We start from the raw sequence: 23,303 nt of genomic DNA, 5'->3' as shown, positions 1-23,303 counted from the left end.
CAGCTGTTGCTGTGGATATGAGGTCCCAGAGACCATCCCCAAACAATTCCTCACCCTTATAAGGCTCTATGTGCCTTTTAAAGTCAGCATCACCTGTCCAGTGTCGGGTCTCTAATACCCTCCTGACAGAATGGACATTGCATTAATTCTGGATGCCAGCCGGCAAAATATCCCTCTGTGCATCCCTCATATATAAGACAACGTCTTATGTTCGCAAAATAGTATCCCTGTTTGACAGGGTTACAGACCACGCTGCAGCAGCACTATCTGCAGGTCTCAGTCTAGTACCTGAGTGTGTAAATACAGACTTCAGGATAGCCTCCTGCTTTTTATCAGCAGGTACCTTCAAAGTGGCTGTATCCTAAGACGGCAGTGCCACCTTTTTTGACAAACGTGTGAGTGCCTTATCCACCCTAGGGGGATATCTCCCAGCGTAACTTATCCTCTGGCGGGAAAGGGTACGCCATCAGTAACTTTTTAGAAATTACCAGTTTCTTATCGGGGGAACCCACGCTTTTTCACACTTCATTCACTCATTTGATGGGGGAACAAAACACTGCCTGCTTTTTCTCCCCAAACCTAAAACCTTTTTTTAGTGGTACTTGGGTTAATGTCAGAAATGTGTAACACATTTTTTATTGCCGGGATCAAGTCACGGATGTTCCTAGTGGATTGTGTATATGTCTCAACCTCGTCGACACTGGAGTCAGACTGTGTCGACATCTGTGTCTGCCATCTGAGGGAGCGGGCGTTTTTGAGCCCCTGATGGCCTTTGAGACGCCTGGGCAGGCGCGGGCTGAGAAGCCGGCTGTCCCATAGCTGTTACGTCATCCAGCCTTTTATGTAAGGAGTTGACACTGTCGGTTTATACCTTCCACCTATCCATCCACTCTGGTGTCGGCCCCACAGGGGGCGACATCACATTTATCGGCATCTGCTCTGCCATCACATAAGCCTCCTCATCAAACGTGTCGACACAGCCGTACCGACACACCGCACACACAGGGAATGCTCTGACTGAGGACAGGACCCTACACAGCCCTTTGGGGAGACAGAGTATGCCAGCACACACCAGAGCGCTATATAATTTTGGGATTAACACTTTATTGAGTGAATTTTTCCCAATAGCTGCTTGTATATACAATATTGTGCCTAAATTTTGTGCCCCCCCTCTTTTTAACCCTTTGAGCCTGAAAACTACAGGGGAGAGCCTGGGGAGCTGTCTTCCAGCTGCACTGTGAAGAGAAAATGGTGCCAGTGTGCTGAGGGAGAAGCCCCGCCCCTTTTTCAACTGACTTTCTCCTGCTTTTTCTGGAATACTGGCAGGGGTAATTTTACATCTATATAGCCTCTAGGACTATATATGATGTAGATTTGCCAGCCAAGGTGTCATATATTGCCCTCAGGGCGCCCCCCCCAGCGCCCTGCACCCTCAGTGACCGGAGTGTGAAGTGTGCATGAGGAGCAATGGCGCACAGCTGCAGTGCTGTGCGCTACCTTGGTGAAGACTGATGTCTTCTGCCGCCGATTTTCCGGACCTCTTCTTGCTTCTGGCTCTGTAAGGGGGACGGCGGCGCGGCTCCGGGAACGAACACCAAGGCCAGTTCCATGCGGTCGATCCCACTGGAGCTAATGGTGTCCAGTAGCCTAAGAAGCCCAAGCTAGCTGCAAGCAGGTAGGTTCGCTTCTTCTCCCCTTAGTCCCTCGATGCAGTGAGCCTGTTGCCAGCAGGTCTCGCTGTAAAATAAAAAACCTAAAATAAACTTTCTTTCTAGGAGCTCAGGAGAGCCCCTAGTGTGCATCCAGCTCTGCCGGGCACAGAAATCTAACTGAGGTCTGGAGGAGGGTCGTAGTGGGAGGAGCCAGTGCACACCAGATAGTACCTAATCTTTCTTTTAGAGTGCCCAGTCTCCTGCGGAGCCCGTCTATTCCCCATGGTCCTTACGGAGTTCCCAGCATCCACTAGGACGTCAGAGAAATATATAATAAGGAAATCAAGGTAGTCAGAGGAAAGATTATCTAATTTGCAGATTACATTTCCAGGCAGGTTTTTTTTAAATCACAAAAGTTTATTGACAAGAGGAATACAGTGATATATGAGAACAATGAACATTCTTTAAGCATAACAAAACTGTTATATATAGACGATTAAGTGCAAGAGTGTGTCCTCATTTTATCTGTTCTATTATATTTACTTTTTTTTATTTTATTTATTTTATTTTTTATTTTAGACAAATCCAAAAACAGTCGAGAGTTGAGAACAAAATTAGGAAACAAGATAGAGTATTCGAAAGTGGTAAGCACTGGGATCCTTGGGAGGATTTGTAGGAGATTACCGAGAGAGTTATATGGAAAAAGAATGAAGAGTGGAATAAAGAATTAAGGAGAAAAGAGTGAGAGAAAAAAAAAAAAGAAGAGTATAAAAAGCCGAAACAAGTCACGAACGGGGGGAGAGCGAGTCGGGAAAAGAGTTGTGTGGGGATAAAGGGTAAGGCGAACTAGGAGAGACCTGGGAGAGCTACTTGAAATTTAGTGTACCAAGGTGTCCAGACGCCGTGGAATTTATCCACTGTGTTGTTCATCAAGGAAGAAAGATATTCCATCTTTGCTACAAACCAAACGCGGTTCATGAGTTCAGAGTGGGTCGGAGGGGTAGGGAGTTTCCATGATTTAGCAATCTGGAGTTTAGCTGCACAGGCTATATGCATAGCTAGTTTGTTTTCCGGCTTGGATAGCTGGCAGGCTGGGGCACACAGGAGCATCGTCTCAGGGGGCAAAGGGGGGCAGTCCGGGATAAGCGACTGGATAAGGGTACGAACCATAAACCAAAAGGAGGTTATTCTCGGGCAGCTCCACCAAATGTGAAAATACGAGCCTACTTGACCACATTGGCGCCAACAGAGGTTAGGAGTGTTCGGATATATTTGGTGTAAGCGCTCGGGGACCATATACCATCGCGTGTAAACTTTGTAGGAGTTCTCCTTAATGGAGACACTAATAGAACATTTAGAGATATTCAGTCGGATAGATTCCCATGTGTCATCTTCCAGGGGTGTCCCCAAGTCGGTATCCCAAGCAAGTTCATGTGTCGTGCGGGGTGACGCAGCTGGAGACAGAATGGAGTGATACAAATTAGATATAGTGCCTCGGTCCGTGGGGCGATACATGCAAAGGCACTCCATCGGAGTTGGGATATTAGGGATAGGCGTTGTCCTAATTGAGGACATAACGAAATTTCGGATTTGAAGGTATTGATAGAAATATGACGTCGGGAGAGAGTGCTTTGTTTGAAGGTCTGCGAATGAATACGGTGCATTGTTGTGGAGTAGATGATAGCGGGAGACTCCTGCTCTGGTCCAGTTGGACGCAAGTTGATGGGATCGGCCCGGTGAGAAGGAGGGGTTGTTCCAAATGGGGGTTAGGGGAGAGGGAGTTGTGTGAAGTGAAAGTTTAGATTTTAGCGAGTCCCACACCGATAAAGTTAGGGATATTGTTGGCACTAGCTGAATGGTTTCAGGTCTGTGCGGGCGGGGGAGCCATGGTAGGTGAGAAACCGAGTCGACCTGAGCCAAATCACTCTCCAAGTCCACCCATCTCCTTGTGTGCCGTGGAGAGTGCCAGGCGACAAGCTGACTGAGTGCCGTGGCGTGGTAGTATCTTGACAGTGAGGGAAGGCCTAGACCGCCACACGAGGAGCTCTGCTGGAGGGTCTCCCTACGCAATCGTGGCTTCTTGTCATTCCATATGAATTTACCATATTGGGTCTGGAGGGCGGATAGAATCCGAGAAGGGACAGGGAGAGTCTGGAAGAGGTATAGTATCTTGGGGATGACGTTCATTTTAATGGCATTAATCCTGCCGCTCCAAGAAATGAACTGTTTTTTCCATCCTAAGATGTTTTGAGATTTCCTTAAATAAGGGTGGAAAGTTGGCGTCATAGAGAGAGTGGTAAGATTTGGTGATTTGCACCCCCAAGTATTTAATGGAGGTATGACGCCATGCAAAAGGGAAGTTGGATTTCAGAAGGTTTAGGGTATTGAGAGGGATATGTAGCGGGAGAGCCTCTGATTTGTCGTTGTTCACCCTATATCCAGAGAGGTCCCCATAGATCGTTAATTCCTTGAAAAGATTGGGAAGGGAAATTTAACGGGTTAGTGAGGGTGAGGAGGACGTCATCCGCAAAAAGGGAAAGTTTGTAGTGTGAATCTTTGATAGAAAAAACCGTAATATCTGGGTTAAGACGGATGCAACAGGCGAGAGGTTCAATTATCAGAGCGAAGATGAGAGGCGACAGTGGGCATCCCTGTCGCGTACCATTGGTGATGGCGAAGGTGTCCGAAAGAATTCCATTTGTTAGCACAGAAGTGGAGGGGTTGTGATAGAGTGCCGATATTGCTTGGAGAAATTTCCCACAGACACCAAAGCTGCGGAGCGTTTGATCGAGGAAGGCCCATGAAACCCTATCGAAGGCTTTTTCCGCGTCTAATGCCAGTAGAAGAGAGGGGAGCTTGACTGAGCATGATGGATCAAGTTGATGGTGCGTCTGGTATTATCCAGAGCTTGGCGTGTTGGGACAAATCCGACTTGGTCGGGTGTATAAGGGACGGGAGAAGAGGGTTCAGGCGTAAGGCAAGAATTTTTGCAAAAAGTTTCAGGTCGGTGTTGAGAAGGGATATAGGGTGGTAATTGGAGACCTGCTGGTGATCCTTACCAGGTTTGGGAATAACAGTGATTAGTGCTCTAGTAGTTTCGCTATGAAAGAGTTCTCTGTTAAGGATTTTATTAAAAGTAGATGTCAAGTGGGGGACTAGATCACATTCGAATGTTTTATAGTACGCGAAGGGTAGGCCGTCCAGTCCCGGGGCCTTAGAGGGTTTTTGAAGTTTAAGAGCAGCCGATACTTCCTCGTCGGATATAGGTTTACATAGTGCAGTGGCTGATGGAGCATCCAGCTGTGGGAGAGAGCATGAGGTCAGGAAATCGGAAATTCGCATATTTGAGTCAGGTAGGGATGACGAACTGTCTGGGGAGTTATATAAACGAGCGTAATAATCTTTAAAGATAGAGTTAATGTCTGAGGGTTTATAATGGGTGTTGCCATTAGAGTCCTTAAGTGAGACTATGGAAGAGAGGGCTTTTCGTGCTTTCAACCTATTTGCCAAGAGGGCGTCAGCCTTGTTGCTTTTCTCATAAAATCGCTGGTTCAGCCAACGAAGGGATTTATATATCTTTTCTGTGATTAATGCATTGAGGGCTGCCCTGGCTGCCATAAGCTGTTTGTAGTTCGAGTCCGTAGGACTGCGCTTATGAAGAGTCTAGGTTTTGGACCTGGTCAGTGAGATCCTTGAGTAACGCCTTGTGTTCCCTATTGCGATGAGAAGCATAGCTGATTACATGGCCTCTGAGGACAGCTTTGTGGGCTTCCCAGACTAATGGGGAACACCCTGATTCAGGATTGTTAAAAGAAAAATATTCTTTGAGCAGCCCGGCTATCATGGACTTGAAGGAGGGGATTTTAAGAAGTGTCTCGTTCAGGCGCCAAGATGGGTGGGAAGTTGGGGTGTCCAACAGATCAAATGCGGACGCGATGGAGGAGTGATCCGACCAGACATTGGGGATAATCGAAGAGGACAGAATGTGTTTAGAGGCCGGGGGGCTGCAGAAGAGATAATCTAGTCTGGAGTAAGATTGATGGGGGCAGGAAAAAAAAGTATAGTCCTTGGAGGATGGGTTAAGAGCACGCTAAGTGTCGAAGAGAGATGCCTCCTTAATAAGTTTTGAGAAGGTGTCGGATATATGACAGGTGCGGGGGTGCTTCTGGGGAGCGGATTTATCTAGCAGGGGGTCTAGAACTGCGTTGAAGTCCCCTCCCAAAAATACATAGCCCGTCCTGTGTTTCTGGAGGGCTTTGAAAAAGGATCTCAAAAACCGTTGCTGGCCCGTGTTGGGTGCGTATAGGTTGGCTATAGTTACGTCCAGGTGTCCCAGCCTGCCAACCAGAATGATATACCTCCCCTCTGTGTCAACATGAACCGAGCTTTGGGTGAAAGGGAGTGTTGCTTATCAGGATAGCGACTCCGTTGTGCTTAGATTCACTTGAGGAGTACAACACAGTGGGAAATCGTCTGGAGGATAAATTGGGGTGGCTATTACGCTTAAAATGTGTTTCTTGAAGTAGAACTATGTCTGCGCGTAGGGTGCAGATTGTACGGAACAGATGAGAGCGTTTATGGGGTGTGTTAAGGCCCCGGACATTCATAGAGGCGATGGTGAAAGGCATGGTGTTGGGAGCAGGGAGAGTTTGGGTGAGGTGATGAAAAGGGAGATCAGTAGAAGGAGGCCGACTCGCTCGGGAGGGGGAGTTTAGAAAAAAAAAAAAAAAAGGGGGGGGGGGGGGGGGGAAGAGAGAAAAAGAGGAAGGAGGAGCGAGTAAGAAAAAAAAAAAAAGACCCAAAGAAAAAATTAGAGATGGGTAGGAAAAAGAAAAAGAACAGGTTACTCAATACAGAGGAGATTGGTACTCCTGTAGTTAGGACTTAGTGGCCCAGAAAGGCGAGGGAACCAGAGTTCCGTGTCGCCAAAAGGGAGTAAGAAAAAGTAAATAAAATTGGGGGGTGGTGGAGATGTATATGAGTAGAGAAATATCACATGTATGGAGGCGATAAACAAAGTGTGTACTAGAGTGTAGGAGGCACGAGGTGGGACGGTGTCCCCTGGGTGAGGGGAGGTAGAGTGAGAGAGACAAGGGGGGAAGGGGAGAGAGAAAAAAAACAAAAAACGGAGGGTGTATGGGAGGAGGAGAGAAACAATCAGCACCTGAAAATACATTGAGAACTTATTGTCTGGAAATACCAGATATTTTACGGCATACATACACACTTGTCATAACCCTGCGGGATCGACCAGCACAGGGGGCCCACAGTGCAGCTTGTGAAGTCTAGGAGGGGGCCAGCGGTGAAGCTGGTTAATTATGCGAGACCCCTGTGCCCGTGGACCGCACCACATACCAGAACAGATAAAACCTGAAAACCTTGGGACTGCAGGGGAAGAGAGACCTAATAGTGCAGGGTGCTGTCATTATAACCGTGAGCATCTAAGAGAGACATTAAGTCCCTGAGCTGAGAACAAACTAACAATGGGAGGCAAAATGGGGCGTAGGGGAGCGAAAGAACCGAAGCTCAATTGGAGGTAGCATGAAGGGCTAGGTGCGATTGCCAGAAACCAGGGATTGATCACCCGGGCTACTATAAACATATGGAGTCTAGTGAGTTTGAACTGCTACAAGGAGTGACCTCGAGATCATTCCAGAAAAAGAACAAAAGGCATCATGAGGTAGGGGTGGGGGGGGGTGGGGGGAGGGATGAGAAGGGGGGGGGAAGGAAAAGGGGGGGGGGGAGAGGGGTATATGGGGGGGAGGAGTGAACACATGCATTACGTGAACATAACATTAAAATCCTTGGAGTCTTATCGTATAACAGTATAACAGTATAACAAGGGGTGTGACCCCCCGACAACAAACAGTCAATGAAAAGTTATACAGATGTCTGTGGGGGGAAGCATGCATAATAGTGTAGATTATTCAAGGGCTGAAGTAGTTATCGACGAATAGGAAAAAGGGCTCGTTGAAGAACATCCAATCTAACGCATCATCCAATTTTAAGGTGAGTGGTCTGCTCCAGCGGGGGGACCAGCCTCTATATGCGAGAGCAGGTCCCTGCCCTCGCGGGGATCTCTGATGATGACCGTCTTTCCCTGGAGGTCAACGATTAGCTTGAAGGGGAAGCCCCATCGGTATCGAATGTTCCGGTCCCGTAGCGCTTTCGTGAGATCACGGCGCTCTCTCCGTTTCGCTAAGGTCAGAGGGGCCAGATCTTGGAAGAACTGTAGTTTAGAAGAATTGTAGGGTACATAAGGTTTTCCACGGGTGGAGTTGAGGACCCTTTCCTTATCCTTAAACTTGAGGAAGCGGAGGACCACATCGCGAGGAGGTTCGCCATCCCTCGGCTTAGGACGGAGGGCACGGTGAGCCCTCTCTAGAGGAATCTGTACAGCCCCCAAGTCCGGCATCAGGAAGGAGAATAGGTCATGGAGATAAGGTTCGAGGTTATCCATACTGACGGATTCTGGGATGTTGCGAATGCGCAGATTGGATCTGCGTTCGCGGTTCTCGAGATCCTCATTTTTAGTGCGAAGCTCTGAAAGTTCTGAGACAATGTGGTCCAGATCGCGCCCCGTATCATTTAGAGCTTTCTGGAAATGGTCCTGACGGGATTCCATTTTCGAGGCTCTGGAAGCAAGGGAAGAGATGTCCGTTTTGATGGAGGCCACCGCCTTGTCCAGTTTGGACTCCAAGAAGTCCTTAAAGTCCGAAATAAGGGAGCGGAGAGCTAAGATATCGTCTTTAGTGGACGGAGCGGAAGGCGGAGTGGCGGAATTATCCATAGAATCGTGAAGAGGGGAGGGGAGACCCCTAGGTTGGGTATTTTTGGTGCCCCTGGTAAAGTGTTGAGAGATATCGGCACCCCCTTGTTTAGGAGTCTTGGACGAAGATTTCTGCATGTGGATCGTACCAGTGTAGGGTATTATACTATGAAATATAATCCGTCAGGGGAGGTAGGGAGTCGGACGCAAAAAAAAAAAAAAAAAAAAAGAGGGGGGTGGGGGGAGACACCCAGGGGGGGACCGCGCTCCTCACTTTCAGCCGGTCATAGCGCCAGGGACTGGCAAGGCGGGAGTGTTGGTAATGAGGATTCCACTTCTAAGGTAGTAGGAAGTCCCCTGGTCGGAGACCCCTCCGCCGTTGCGGACCGGGGGGTGTGAGTCCTGAGTATTGAAGCAGGCCAGGCTGTGGGTTCTTCAATGCAGGTCAGGTGCCAGGAACGAGAGCCAGTGTCAGGGCGGAGCAGGACGAGGTTTCCAGCGCCCGGTGTGTGATGTCAGGGGCCACTGGTGACTCCGCAGTCCCCTGGGAGCAATCAACCCGGCTTATGGGATCGGTGCGCGCAGGGTTAGGGGCCAGCAGTGGTGTCCAGACACGGGGGGGGGGAGCAGAGGCTGGACCGTATTGTAATATGGTGGGGGGGGTGCCACTGAGGAGTTAAGGCAGCAGCCCCTCACTTATCCCTCGATGGTGCTGTGGCTCCCACAGCCCCCTCCGTGCGCCCCTGAGTCCCAGTGTCGGAAGAGGGCCCCTTCCAAGATGGCCACCGGGTCTCTCAAATCCCCCCCAATCTCCAGCGGCCCCAGCTAGCCCAGGTATCTGTGGTAATGAGCTTCGGCAGGAGAGACCCCTGTAGCTGGTCCTGGGTAGAGCTCCAGAGGGCAGGGGAGAGGTGTGAGCTTCCTCCCCACGGCTCCGGAACTGTGCGTAGGCGCGGGGGTTAGATCCAGGCTCCCGTCCCGTCTGGCTGCCGTCAGTAGACCTCCCGTCCCCGCTTCACAGGGGAGCGGGAGGATAGCGGGCCTCAGCGCGTCCGACCGTGGGACCCAGGCGGCCGGCCGCACGACTCTCTCAGGAGGACGGAGGAGGTAGGGAAGGGAGGGCGCGTCTAGCGGTCCGGCGGCCTCCGCAGCTCTGGGGGACAGCGTGCGCGGCGGTTAGCAGAGAAGCTCCGATCACGGAGCAGACTCACCCACTTGGCGGGGGGCAGCTCTCTGTCCACCGGGGGGGGGGGGGGGGGGGACGATGGGTCCAGGCCAGATGGCAGTGTGCCGAGTAGGGTCAGTCAGCGGCAAGGCTCTTCCTTCCAGTGGCCAGTCAGGGCCGCCTCTCAACTCCAGGCCCCGGCTTCACTCTGGGGGGGAAGGCCGCAATCTGCAGGAGCACTTAAAAGTGCTCCCCGACTCCGCGGGTCCCCCAAAACAACAGCAGCAGGGTAGATGTGGCCACCGAGGGGTGCCTGGGGCCGACAGGAACCGGCGAGGAGGGTGTTAAAGTGTTTATATTGGCAGTGCTTGCAGGAGCTGAGGAGATGTACAGCTTCTCTCCACAGCAGCCAGGCCACGCCCCATTTCCAGGCAGGTTTATTGCTTTTAGAATTATGTTCATTTCTATGATCTCCTGCAAAATGTCCAAATCTGCCATGCAAAGGAACATTAAAATGTTTTCTCTATTCTGTTATGTAGGACATAGCGGTCATATTGTCCAGAGCAGAACTAGAGCATTGTGTCTAGAGAGGTTAAACAGATTCAACAGTTATTTATCATCTCTCGGTTCTAAGGTACTTCTAGAAAGGCTATATGCTTCTGGGATAATTCTCCTTGTATGGATCTTTGTTGGGAGAAGTTATCCTATCCCAGTTGAGATTAAAATCAGTAGAGGGTCTAATGCGGGCCTGTAATTTTGGAAATTGGCAGATAATTCCAATTCGATGTCTCCCATATGACATGGGAAGATGGGTATGCTGGACTAGCAGTGACAGTTTTTAAGAAAACCTGAGGAGAACTAGTGAGTTCCTGCATAGGAGAGAAAACGTGTAAGAGAGATCTACCTTTGTCCCGGTTAGTGCCACTAAATCATGGAGTCATTGTTGGCTTTGGCAAGAAAGTCAGAGACCAACTCAATTGCTCCCCATTTCTTTGGCGGAGGCAGGTTCCATTATTCAAAGCATGTATTGGAAAGAATGGGTGCTTTATCAGGATTCAACCTTAGGGATCTTGCCTGTAGAGGCTGCTGCCCTGACTGCCCTATTATGGCAGGTTATGAGAAAGGCCAATTCTATTATGAAAGATACTGTTAAGTCCATGTGGTGTGTGAGTTTAGGAAAATTGTTTTATGTATACCACTCTCTAGACTCCATATGGTTGCAGAAATGTGGTGACTACTATTGTTCCAATAGGTAAAAAAAGGATTTTAATACCCAACGGTAAATCCTTTTCTCCTAGTCCGTAGAGGATGCTGGGATCCACTTCAGTACCATGGGGTATAGACAGTTCCACAGGAGCCATGGGCACTTTAAGACTTTTTCAGAGTGTGGACTGGCTCCTCCCTCTATACCCCTCCTCCAGACCTCAGTATAGGAACTGTGCCCAGGGAGACTGACATTTCGGGAAAAAAAAAAGGATTTACTTTTAAGTTAATGGTGAGATTCCTACCAGCTCACACTGCTACCATGCCGCACACATGGCATTCAACAAAACACATGCCAACAGGCATGAACATTACAGCAACCGTGCTGAAAACATTTGTATTGAATTAACAACTGCAGGTAAAGTACGCATTGGGCTGGGTGCCCAGCATACTCTACGGACTAGGAGAAAAGGATTTACCAGTAGGTATTAAAATCCTGTTTTCTCATACGTCCTAGAGGATGCTGGGGTCCACTTCAGTACCATGGGGTTATACCAAAGCTCCAGTATGGGTGGGAGAGTGCGGGTGACCCTGCAGCACCGATTGACCAAACTGTAGGTCCTCATCGGCCAAGGTGTCAAACTTGTAAAATTTGGCAAACGTGTTTGCCCCGACCAAGTAACTGCTCGGCAAAGTTGCAATGCCGAGACCCCCCAGGCAGCCACCCAGGATGAGCCCACCTTTCTAGTAGAATGGGCAGTCACTGAATTCGGTATCTGCAATCCTGCCGTAGAATGAGCGTGCTGAATCGTACCTCTGATCCAGCGCGCAATAGTCTGCTTAGAAGCAGGACACCCAATCTTGTTGGGAGCATACAGGACAAACAGCCTGTTTTCCGTATCCGAGCTGTAGATTCTCAAAGCCCTGACCAAATCCAGAGATGTGGAAGCAGCAAAGGTGTCAGTAGCCACTGGCACCACAATAGGTTGGTTTATATGGAAAGAAGAAACCACCTTTGGAAGAAATTGTTGACGAGTTTTTGGCTCAGCCCTGTCTTCATGGAAGATCAAATAAGGGCTCTTGTGAGACAAGGCCCCTAACTCAGACACCTGCCTTGCGGATGCCAAGGCCAACAACATGACCACTTTCTAAGTGAGGAACTTTAACTCTATCTCCTGTAGAGGTTCAAACCAATCCGATTGAAGGAATTGCAACACCACGTTAAGGTCCCATGGTGCCACAGGATGCACTAATGGAGGTTGGATGTGCAGAACCCCTTTCACGAATGTCTGAACTTCTGGAAGGGAGGCTAATTGTTTCTGAAAGAAAACAGACAAGGACGAAATCTGGACCTTGATCGAACCCAATCGTAGCCCTGCATCCACACCTGCCTGGAGAAAATGGAGTAAACATTGTAACTGAAACTCTTCCATTGGCGCCTTCTTGGTTTCACACCAAGACACATTTTTCTCCAAATACGGTGGTAATGTTTAGACATTCCCACTCTTATTCAGGCCAGGAAGGGAGTAATGATTTCCTTGGGAATACCTTTTCGGGCTAGGATCTGGCGCTCAACAGCCATGCCGTCAAAGCGTAGCTACGGTAAGTCTTGATACGCGCATGACCCCTGCTGCAGCAGGTCCTCGCGAAGAGGAAGAGGCCGAGGATCTTCTATGAGCAATTCCTGAAGATCTAGACTGGGCAAGGAGGGCTTGGTATCCAGGACAATGAGGAACGCTCGAACACCTGTTCTTAGGAGTTTGAGAACTTTCGGAATGAGTGGAAGCGGAGGGAAGACTTATACCGACCGAAACACCCACTGGGTCACTAGTGCATCCACTGCTATTGCTTGAGGGTCTCTCGACCTGGAATAATATCTCTGAAGCTTCTTGTTGAGACGAGATGCCATCATGTCTACTTGAACTCCCCAATGACTTGTCACCTCTGTGAAGACTTCTTGGTGGAGGCCCCATTCTCCTGGATGGAGATTGTGTCTGCTGAGGAAGTCTGCTTCCCAGTTGTCCACTTCCGGAATGAAAATTGCCAACAGAGCTCTTGCATGTCTTTCTGCCCAGAGGAGGATCTTTGACACCTCTGCCATTGCCGCTCTGCTTTTCATTCCGCCCTGACTGTTTATGTACGCTACTGCATTGTCCGACTGGATCTGTACGGGTTGATCTTGAAGATCTACCACTTGTAGAAGGCTGTTGTAAATGGCACTTAATTCCAGAACATTTATGTGGAGACAAGTTTCTTGACTTGACCACCTTCCTTGGAAGCTTTCCCCCTGCATGACTGCTCCCCAGCCTCGGAGACTTGCATCCGTGGTCACCAAGATCCAGTCTTGAATCCTGAACCTGCGTCCCTCTAGGACAGGCCTGGCCAACCTGTGGCTCTCCAGCTGTTGTAAAACTACAAGTCCCATCATGCTTTGCCACAGTTTTGCTATTAGGGAATGCTAAAACTGTGGCAGGGCATTCTGGGATGTGTAGTTTCACAACATCTGGAGAGCCACAGGTTGGCCAGGCCTGCTCTAGGAGGTGAGAACTGTGTAGCCACCACAGGAGCGAAATTCTGGCTTTGGATGACTGTATTATCCTCTGATGCATATGTAGATGAGATCCGGACCACCTGTCCAATAGGTCCCACTGGAATACTCTGGCATGGAATCGGCCAAACTGTATGGCCTCGTAGGCCGCTACCATCTTTCCCAATAACCGAATGCATTGATGAATCGACACCCTTGTTGGTTTCAGAATTTGCTTGACCATTCTCTGGATTTCCAGAGCCTTTTCTACTGGAAGAAATACCCTTTGTACTTCTGTGTCCAGTATCATCCCCAGAAAAGAATCTTGTCTGTTCCAATTGTGACTTTGAAAAATTGATGATCCAACCGTGATGTTGAAGAACTGTCAGGAAAAGTGCAATGTTATGCACCAAGTTTTCCCTGGACCTCGCCTATATCAGATCGTCCAGGTAAGGGATTATATTGACTCCTCGCTGTCGAAGGAGGACCATCATTTCCGCCATCACCTTGGTGAACACCCTCGATGCCATGGAGAGACCGAAGGGCAACGTCTGAAATTGGTAATGACAATCCTGCACTGCGAATCTCAGATAAGCTTGATGTGGAGGATAAATGGGAGCATGTAAGTAGGCATCTTTTATGTCCACTGACACCATGAAATCCCCCTCCTCCAGACTGGAAATCACTGCCCTCAGAGATTCCATCTTGAACTTGAACCTTTGCAGGTAGAGATTCAGATTTTTCAGGTTTAGAATCTGTCTTACCGAGCCGTCCGGCTTCGGAACTACAAATAGGCTTGAATAAAACCCTTCTCCCTGTTGTAACAAGGGAACCAGAACAATGACTTGATCCTGACACCATTTTTGTATTGCTGCTGGAACTACTTCCCTGTCCGGGACACATGCTGGTAAGGCCGATTTGAAAAATTGGCATGGGGGAATGTCTTTAAACTCCAGTTTGTACCCTTGGGACATTATTTGTATGACCCTCTTGTTCAGGCCAGTTTGAACCCAGAAGTGACTGAAGAGTTTCAGACGTGCCCCCACTTGAGCGGACTCCCGCAAGGGAGCCCCAGCATCATCCTGAAGATTTGGCAGGAACAGAGGTCGATTTCTGCCCCTGTGATCCTGGAGACACGGACTTTTTTTTTTTTTCCTTTTCCCCTTTTACCCGCAAAGAAAGGGGAACCTTTACCTTTTTTGTATTTATTGGGCCGAAAGGACTGCATCTGAGAGTGATGTGTCTTTTTCGCCAGTGCAGGAGCATAAGGCAAGAATGTCAACTTACCTGCGGTAGCCGCAGAGACTGAAGCATCCAGCCCCTCTCCAAACAAGGCCTCACCTTTGTACGGGAGAGCCTCCATATTCCTTTTGGAATCTGTCAGCATTCCATTGGCGAATCCACAACGCCCTTCGTGCTGAGATTGCCATGGTAGCGGCTCTTGATCCCAAGAGACCAATATCTTTCATGGCTTCTAGCATATACGCAGCAGCGTCTTTGATACTACTCCTAGTGTTAGGAGTATCTCGTCTATATCTATTGTGTCAATGTCTGACACGTTTTCTGACAACTTTTCAATGGCACTACTCACCCACGCACAGGCAATGGTAGGCCTGAGAAGTGTCCCATTTGCCACATAAATAGATTTCAAAGTAGTCTCTAACTTGTGGTCTGCTGGCTCTTTTAGGCGCAGGGAGAATCACCTTTTTTGTTAAACGTGACAGGGCACTGTCTAAAATGGGGGGTGACTCCCACCTTTTCCTGTCCTCTGCAGGGAAAAGGGTAAGCTACCTGAATTCTTTTAGGAATCTGAAATTTCTTTTCAGGGTTCGCCCAGACTCCCTCAAAGACTGTTTAGCTCATGAGATGGAGGGAAAGTTACATTAATTCTTTCTTTATAAAAGTAAGCCTTTTCCTGTGGTAAGGGAGGGGGGCTCCGTAACGAAGACCTCCTTTATAGCCACAATCATGTATTGAATGTTTTTCGTTAATTTAGGATCTGTCCCCCTGTAATCACTAGTGTCGACATAGGAATCGGAGTCTGTGTCGGTATCGGTTTGTACTATATGTGCAAATTACCTTTTATGTGACCCAGAGGGGTCCCCTGTGGATGAAAGAGCAGAACTTTTAAACATCACATCTTCCACGGATTTTTTCCAGGTTTCTGCATGATACCCCGCTTATCTAATCTTACATATGATTCACACTATCACGTAATTCTTTCACCCATTCAGGCTTATGGGGGTATATTTACTAAGGTCCCGATTTTGACCGAGATGCCGTTTTTTCTTCAAAGTGTCATCTCTGTAATTTACTAAGCAAAAATCACGGCAGTGATGAGGGCATTCGTAATATTTTGGAAGTCCTAGGAAAAAAAAATCACAAATCAATACACCATCGGTCAAATACGCCTGCAATTTGCTAGAAATCGGGAATTTACTAAAAAGTGCAAAACACAAACACTGCCGACAATAGCCAAACACTGCCGTGATGAAATACAAATCGTGAAAAAGTGCTAAAAAAAACCAGACCTGCTTTTTTTATCCCGTGTTTGTATAGGCATGCATGGATCCATGAGATCCGTGCATGTTTTTCAGTGGGAAGGGGTGGGAAATGTTTTAATTTAAAAAAAAAAAAAAAATGCATGGGGTCCCCCCTCCTAAACCAAACCAGCCTCGGGCTCTTTGAGCCAGCCCTGGTTGCAAAAATATGGGGAAAAAATTGACAGGGGTTCCCCCATATTCAAGCAACCAGCACCGGGCTCTGCGCCTGGTCCTGGTTCCACTAGCTGGACAGATAATGCCACAGCCGGGGGTCACTTTTATACAGTGCATTGCGGCCGTGGCATCAAATATCCAACTAGTCATCCCCCCCCCCCCCCCCCAACCACCCAAGGGCCAGGGGTGAAGCCCGAGGTTGTGTCCCCCCCCCCCCCCATCCAATGGGCTGCGGATGGGGGGCTGATAGCCTTTGTTGATAGTTATGAATGTTGTTTTTAGTAGCAGTACTACAAGTCCCAGCAAGCCTCCCCCGCAAGCTGGTACTTGGAGAACCACAAGTACCAGCATGCGGTGGAAAACCGGGCCTGCTGGTACCTGTAGTACTACTACTAAAAAAATACCCCAATAAAGACATTACACACACACCTTGAAAGTATAACTTTAATGCATACATACACACCACCATATACACATACTTACCTTATGTTCACACGAGGGTCGGTCCTCTTCTCCATGTAGAATCCAAGGTGTACCTGTTGAAAAAATTCTACTCACAAAATCCAGTGTAGAGGGCTCCTCGGATAATCCATTTGTAATCCACGTACTTGTAAAAATAAAAAACCGGGACACCCGACCACGAACTGAAATGGGCCCCATGTTTTCACATGGGACCCCTTTCCCCGAATGCCAGAAACCCCCTCTGACTGATGTCTAAGTGGGTTTCTTCAGCCAATCAGGGAGCGCCACGTTGTGGCACCCACCTGATCGGCTGTGTGCTCCTGTACTGTATGACAGGCGGCACAGGCAGTGTTACAATGTAGCGCCTATGCGCTCCATTGTAACCAATGGTGGGAACTTTGTGGTCAGCGGTGAGGTCACTTTCGGTCAACCGGACCCCTACGCTTTTTGTCCCCCATATTTTTGCAACCAGGACCGGCTCAAAGAGCCCGAGGCTGGTTTGGCTTAGGAGGGGGGACCCCACGCAATTTTTTTTTTTTTTAAGTTTAAACATTTTTATTTATTTTTTTACAAGGTGCACAATGAAGCCCTGCACGGATCTCTCAGATCCGGCCGAGATTCATTGTATTAAAGTCGGCAGTGTTTTACAAGTCACTCACGTAAAACACTGCCTAAAAAAAGAATGACATCGACATCGGAAAAACCGAAAATGCAGAATACGGCAGCTTAGTAAATTAGTCGTAATCAATTCAAAAAGTTGCATATTTACACTTTCTATGTCATTCGTGATTGAACTTTGACCTCAAATGGGAAAATACGATTCTTAGTAAATTTACCCCATGGTGTGCCGGCATCGCCACCACATTACAACTCTGTCACTAAAATGGCTCCCTCAGGGGAAGAGCTCCCTGCCACAGACCTTTTTGCACCATGATACTTGATTCAGAAGTGGAGGAGGACCAGCGCTGCTTCCCCTGCAGCTTGCTTGGAGAAAATGGCGCTGAGCAGTGTGCTGGCTGATTGAGGAGGAAGCCCTGCCCCCTGTAATGGCGCGTTTCTCCTCAGAATTCATTACCAAAGTATTTATACTGGTGGGGGTGTAGGATTGTGCCACGGCATAATATACTACTTTTGCCAGTCTAAGAGTAGGTTTCATGCTGCCTGCCCTGCACCCTTCTGTGCGCTGTTATGGATAGCATGTTCCTGCAGCATGCCTGCTGCACGGTACCTTGAGCCGTCATGGTTACCGGAGGTCCCTCTTGCAGATCTCCGGTAATATTACTCACACCCCTCTTGTTTCTTATAGCTCTGTTTAGGGGTTGACTATGTGCTGTGGGAGTGAGCGCATAGCCGCAGCTAGTGTTCAGTACCCTTCAAGAGCTAATGGTGTCCTGTCAGCAAGAAGCAGAGCCATGAAACTCTTTAGGAAGTTGGTTCTTAATACTTCCCCCTAAGTCCCACAAAGCAGGGAGACTGTTGCCAGCAGCCTCCCTGAAAATAAAAAAACCTAACAGTCTTTTAGTGAAACTCAGTAGAGCTCCACTAGAGAGCGACCAGTCTGCCTGGGCACATTTTCTAAATTGAGGTCTGGAGGAGGGAGGAGCCAGTTCACATTCGCACTCTGAAAGTCTTAAAGTGCCCATGGCTCCTGCAGAACAGTCTATACCCCATGGTACTGAAGTGGACCCCAGCATCCTCTAGGACGTATGAGAAATATAAGGTGTGTTTGAGGAGCAAAATAACATGACTGGACACTGGAATAAAAGCATTTTCCAATAAAATTGTAACCTCATGTTGTATAGATGTATGGAAATGGGAAGGAAAGCATTCTGGAGACCTATTTTAATGCATAAATAAAGAAAATGCCATGCAAACTCTCCACACAGAGTCTTACGGGTGTTGAAAAGCTGTTTTGCACTCTTACATTTAATACTGGTCTGAATTACAAATGTTAATTTTTATTTTATGTAATTTTTGATAGTAAAGTTATGACTGATCAGCTATGCAAAAATGGGTTTTTCCATCTCTAATTTGTTCTAGTCTGAGAACGGTTTGTAATATATCATTCAGACAGGAATGAATATCAAACTGTTTACTGTATATATGCCTTTGAGAAATTAAATTAATGAGTTGACACCAACTTGTATTGTCTTTAGTAAAGAGCTTACCACAGACAAAATGGCTAAAGTCTAGCTCTGGAAGCACAATGCACAAAGGGTTTCATACAGTATGTTCACCTTGAGCTCTAGGCTTCAGCACCACAAAGGACCGGTCAACCATATAACAAGACATTACTCCTGACAAACTCTGGTCCAACCCATAGCCAGATTATGGGGGGGATGCAGGGCATACTGTACCCCGGGCCCCCTTCTGTCAAGGGGCCCCCCAGCCAGAGCATACTGACATTACTAGCTCTCCCTCTTGTGCAGCAGCAGAACCAGGCTGCCAGAATGTGAGCATGACAGTATGCTTTGCAGGCATAGACTCCGTAGTATCAGGTTTCAAGAGATATCGATGGAGCTTCCTGGCCAGAGGAGAGATAGCAGAGGGGAGAGAGCTGTAAGTGACCCAGGGATTCCAGCTTCTCCTCCCGCCTGGGTGTCAGGGTCCTGTGTAACCGGTTATCTAACGAAAGCATTTGGGTCTAGAGAGAGACACACAGAGCATCCTCCTGGGTCTTGTCCCAGTGTGTTAGTAGTACAGAGGCTGCTGCTATTGCATTATTGCAAGATAAATTATAGAAATTTTTTTCTATGTGTATTTAAGCTTAAGTTGTCTTTGTTTCACTGCAGGAAAACATAAAATAGTTGTCTCTATTAGGTGGAGATATAAACAGTACCCAGCCCTTATTAAACTATTACTTTAAATCTAATATACACCATTGGTATATATTTAATATACACAATCCATACCTCCCAACATGACTCATTCCGAGAGGGACAAAATGCTCTCTACCTGAACTACCCTCTTAACTTATAATTGCAATCATTTCTGTTTTTATCAATTAAATAGTTCAACACATGATGCCAATCATATATTAAAAGGTAAGTCCAGGTAGAGAACATTTTATCCCTCCTGGAATGGGTCATGTTGAGAGGTATGCACAACCTTATATATACCCCCCCCCCCCTCCACCTGGGCCCCTCTGTCCTTAGTGCCCCAGGCCCCCCAAGTCTTAATCCGGCCCTGGTCCAACCAGGTCTACGTGCGAGAGACTGGAATAGTCCAGATACTTTGGTTCTAGTTTTGATAAGCCTGCTCTAGAGAGCGATGATGCTATTCTAAAGTTTGTAAAATAGTTAACTGCTTGTCCCACAATGCAGCAGCCCCGCTGATAACTTTTAGAAGGGTGTGATAGTGTATCCAGGGAGCATACAGATTATCCTTCCTTTCTGGCTAACCCAGGACATATAGCAGAGGACCTGCTGCAACTGTAATTTTTTAACGTTTTTCTCAGTTTTATTTGAGAAATCGGCAGTTTCACACAATAATGCATAATCATTAAGAGCTGCATAAAAAACTGGGAGAAGAGAATTGGCATATCAAGAAGGCCTATGTAATCCTCAGTACCATATATTATTATTTTATAAGTATAGACCCGAATGCCTGTGTAGAATTTTCATGCACCTCAGAGTGCGAATGCAAAGCCCAGTGTAAGGATGGAGTTTGTTAGGCAGAAGTGTACTGGCAGCTAGAGTCACCCTTGTGATCTGGTATTAGGATTCCCATTCAGAAGTATGGGGATTATTAGGAAGGGAAAGTGTTGGTGACACCAGCAGTCACATTATTCTTATTCAGAGATGCGTTTCTAATGTTTGTCAAGTACAGGAAATATCAGGGTACTTTGTGTATATTCCTCAGCTGACATCCCTGTGAGGATTTGTTTGTTTTTATTTTAGTGGCAACATCAGTCTTGAACATGTGCCTACCTCAGAAAATGGTTTATTATGATCAGTCCATTTTTACCTCAGTCTGAGGGATTATTTCCTCACAACTACTGTAATATGTGAGGAGAATTATGATAACATACCATCCAACTGTACCTTTTCTTTTTTTTTTTTTTATGATCTACCAATTTGTGGCTCTCCAAACTTTCTTTGAAAGTATAGGGAAAAGGTGCTGCCACGCCCCCTTTACCCATGGCCATGCCCCCTTTCTAATTTGTACTGATTTTTACGTGTAAAATGTTGGAGGGCATGTGATAAGTGACAAACCTTTTGTGTGGGTTGGTTTTTGGTGTTTTGTTTTTGTATATTCATGCCTGATACAGTCAGAGGCGAAAATAGGATTTTGGTTACCTACCGGTAAATCCTTTTCTCGTAGTCCGTAGAGGATGCTGGGGTCCACATTAGTACCATGGGGGGTATAGACGGGTCCACCAGGAGCCATTGGCACTTTAAGAGTTTGAGTGTGGGCTGGCTCCTCCCTCTATGTCCCTTCTACCAGACTCTGTTTAGAAACTGCCCGAGGAGACGGACATCTTTGAGAGAAGGATTTAGCACAGATAGTGGCGAGATTCATACCGGCTCTCACACACAAGGCACATCAAGCTAACTTGCTTGAAACTCTCAGCAACTGCTGAAACAGTACTTACCAAGTAACGATCCAGTACATAACTAAGCAAAGATGTACTGAACCAGATAACAATTGCAGGAACACGAAGTGCTGGGCAGTCGCCCAGCATCCTCTACGGACTACGAGAAAAGGATTTACTGGTAGGTAACCAAAATCCTATTTTCTCTTACGTCCTAGAGGATGCTGGGGTCCACATTAGTACCATAGGGCTGTACCAAAGCTCCCAGAATGGGAGGTAGAGCGCGGAGGCTCCTGCAGAACTGATTGACTGAACGTCAGATCATCAGAGGCCAAAGTATCAAACTTGTAAACCTTTGCAAACGTGTTCGCCCCCAGACCAAGTTGCAGCTCGGCAATGCTGAGACACCCGGACAGCCGCCCAGGAAGACCCCACCTTAAGAGTAGAGTGGGCCTTAACAGATTTTGGACACAGCAATCCTGCTGTAGAATAAGCGTGCTGGTTAGTGAACCTAATCCAGCGAGAGAGTCTGCTTAGAAGCAGGACACAATTTTCTTGGGATCATAGAGGACAAACAGAGTCCGATTTTTCTGTGAGAAGTCCTCTTCACATATATCTTCAGTAGCCACTGGCACCACAATAGGTTGGTTTATATGGAATGCCGACACAACCTTCGGCAGAAACTGCTGACATGTCCGGAGCTCCGCTCTATCTTTGTGGAAGATCAAGTAAGGGCTTTTACAGGATAAAGCCCCCAATTCAGACACACCTAGCTGAAGCTAAGGCCAACAACTAACATCCTTCCATGTAAGAAATTTGACCTCAACCTCTTGTAGAGGCTCAAACCAATCTGGAGTAACTGCAACACCACGTTAAGGTCCCAAGGCACCATAGGCGGTACAAAGGGAGGTTGGGTGTGCAGAACTCCCTTCAAAAAGTCTGAACTTCAGGGAGGGCAGCCAATTGTTTCTGGAAGAAAATGGGTAAGGCTGAAATCTGGACCTTCACGGATCCCAACTTCAGGCCCATATCCACACCTACTTGCAGGAAGATGAGAAAACGTCTGAGTTGAAACTCCACCGTAGGAAACGTTTTGGATTCACAACAAGAGACCTATTTCTTCCAAATACGATGGTAATGTTTAGAAGTTACCCCTTTCCTAGCCTGTATCAGGGTAGAAATGACCACCTTCGGAATGCCCTTCCGAGCAAGTATCAGGCGCTCAACTTCCATACCGTCAAACGTAGCCATGGTAAGTCTTGATAGGTGAACGGCCCCTGCTGCAGCAGGTCCTCCCGAAGAGGCCTAGACTCTTCCTGCAAGAGATTCAGAAGGTCCACGTACCAAGCCCGCCTTGGCCAGTCTGGAGCAATGAGGATCGCTTGAACTCTTGTTCTCCTTATGAGCTTTAGAACTCTTGGAATGAGTGGAAGTGGTGGAAACGCATACACCGACTGGAACACCCATGGAGACACCAGGGCGTCCACTGCTTGTGGGTCCCTCGACCTGGAACAATAGCATCAAAGCTTTTTGTTGAGACGAGAGGCCATCATGTCTATTTGGGATAACCCCCAAAGGTCTGTTATTTCCTTGAACACCTCCGGATGGAGACCTCACTCCCCTTAATAGAGATCGTGTCTGCTTCCCAGTTGTCCACTCCCGGAATGAAGATTGCTGAGAGCGCCAATGCATGTCTTTCTGCCCAGAGGGTGATTCTTGTCACATCTGACATTGCAGCTCTGCTCTTTCAGCCTTGTTGGTTTATGTAGGCTACGGTCGTTACAATGTCCTACTGCATTTGAATGGCCCTATTTCTTAGAAGATGGGCCGCCTGAAGAAGACCGTTGTAGACTGCTTAGTTCCAGGATGTTGATGGGCAGGCCGGCTTCCAGACTTGACCACCCTTCTTGGAAAGTTACTCCTTGAGTGACTGCTCCCCAGCCCCGAAGGCTCGCATCTGTGGTTGAACCCATTCCTGAATCCCGAACCCGCGGTCCTCCAGAAGGTGAGGTAATTGTAACCACCAGAGGAGCGAAATCCTGGCCTTCAGCTACAGACATTCTCTGGTGCATGTGGAGATGAGATCCTGACCACTTGTCCAGGAGATCCAGTTGGGAGGCCCGAGTGTGGAACCTCCCGTACTGGAGAGCCTTTTACGAGGCCACCATCTTTCCCAACAGGCGAATGCATTGATGAACCGACACCCGGGCTGGTTTCAGGACAACTTGGACCATTGTTTGTATCATCAATGCCTTCTCCTGAGGAAACACCCTC

The 23,303-nt window shown here is 47.8% G+C and overlaps 1 protein-coding gene across 5 annotated transcripts in view; it reads left to right on the top strand.

The window, feature by feature from the left end:
- PATL2 (PAT1 homolog 2) overlaps positions 1-23,303 on the top strand; it is a 130,750-nt gene that overhangs the window by 21,115 nt on the left and 86,332 nt on the right. Inside the window, exon 1 of one of the 5 annotated variants that reach the window (XM_063956482.1) lies at positions 2,276-2,296. The exons of the other annotated variants lie outside the window; for them this stretch is intronic. The gene's annotated coding sequence lies outside the window, so the exon portion shown is untranslated. Of the gene's footprint in view, positions 1-2,275; positions 2,297-23,303 lie in introns of those variants that run through there. 5 annotated transcript variants of the gene reach the window in all.

The sequence above is a fragment of the Pseudophryne corroboree genome, chromosome 2 (assembly GCF_028390025.1).
Source record: "Pseudophryne corroboree isolate aPseCor3 chromosome 2, aPseCor3.hap2, whole genome shotgun sequence".
NCBI classification, from domain to species: domain Eukaryota; kingdom Metazoa; phylum Chordata; class Amphibia; order Anura; family Myobatrachidae; genus Pseudophryne; species Pseudophryne corroboree.
This window is presented reverse-complemented; position numbering and strand designations above follow the sequence as displayed.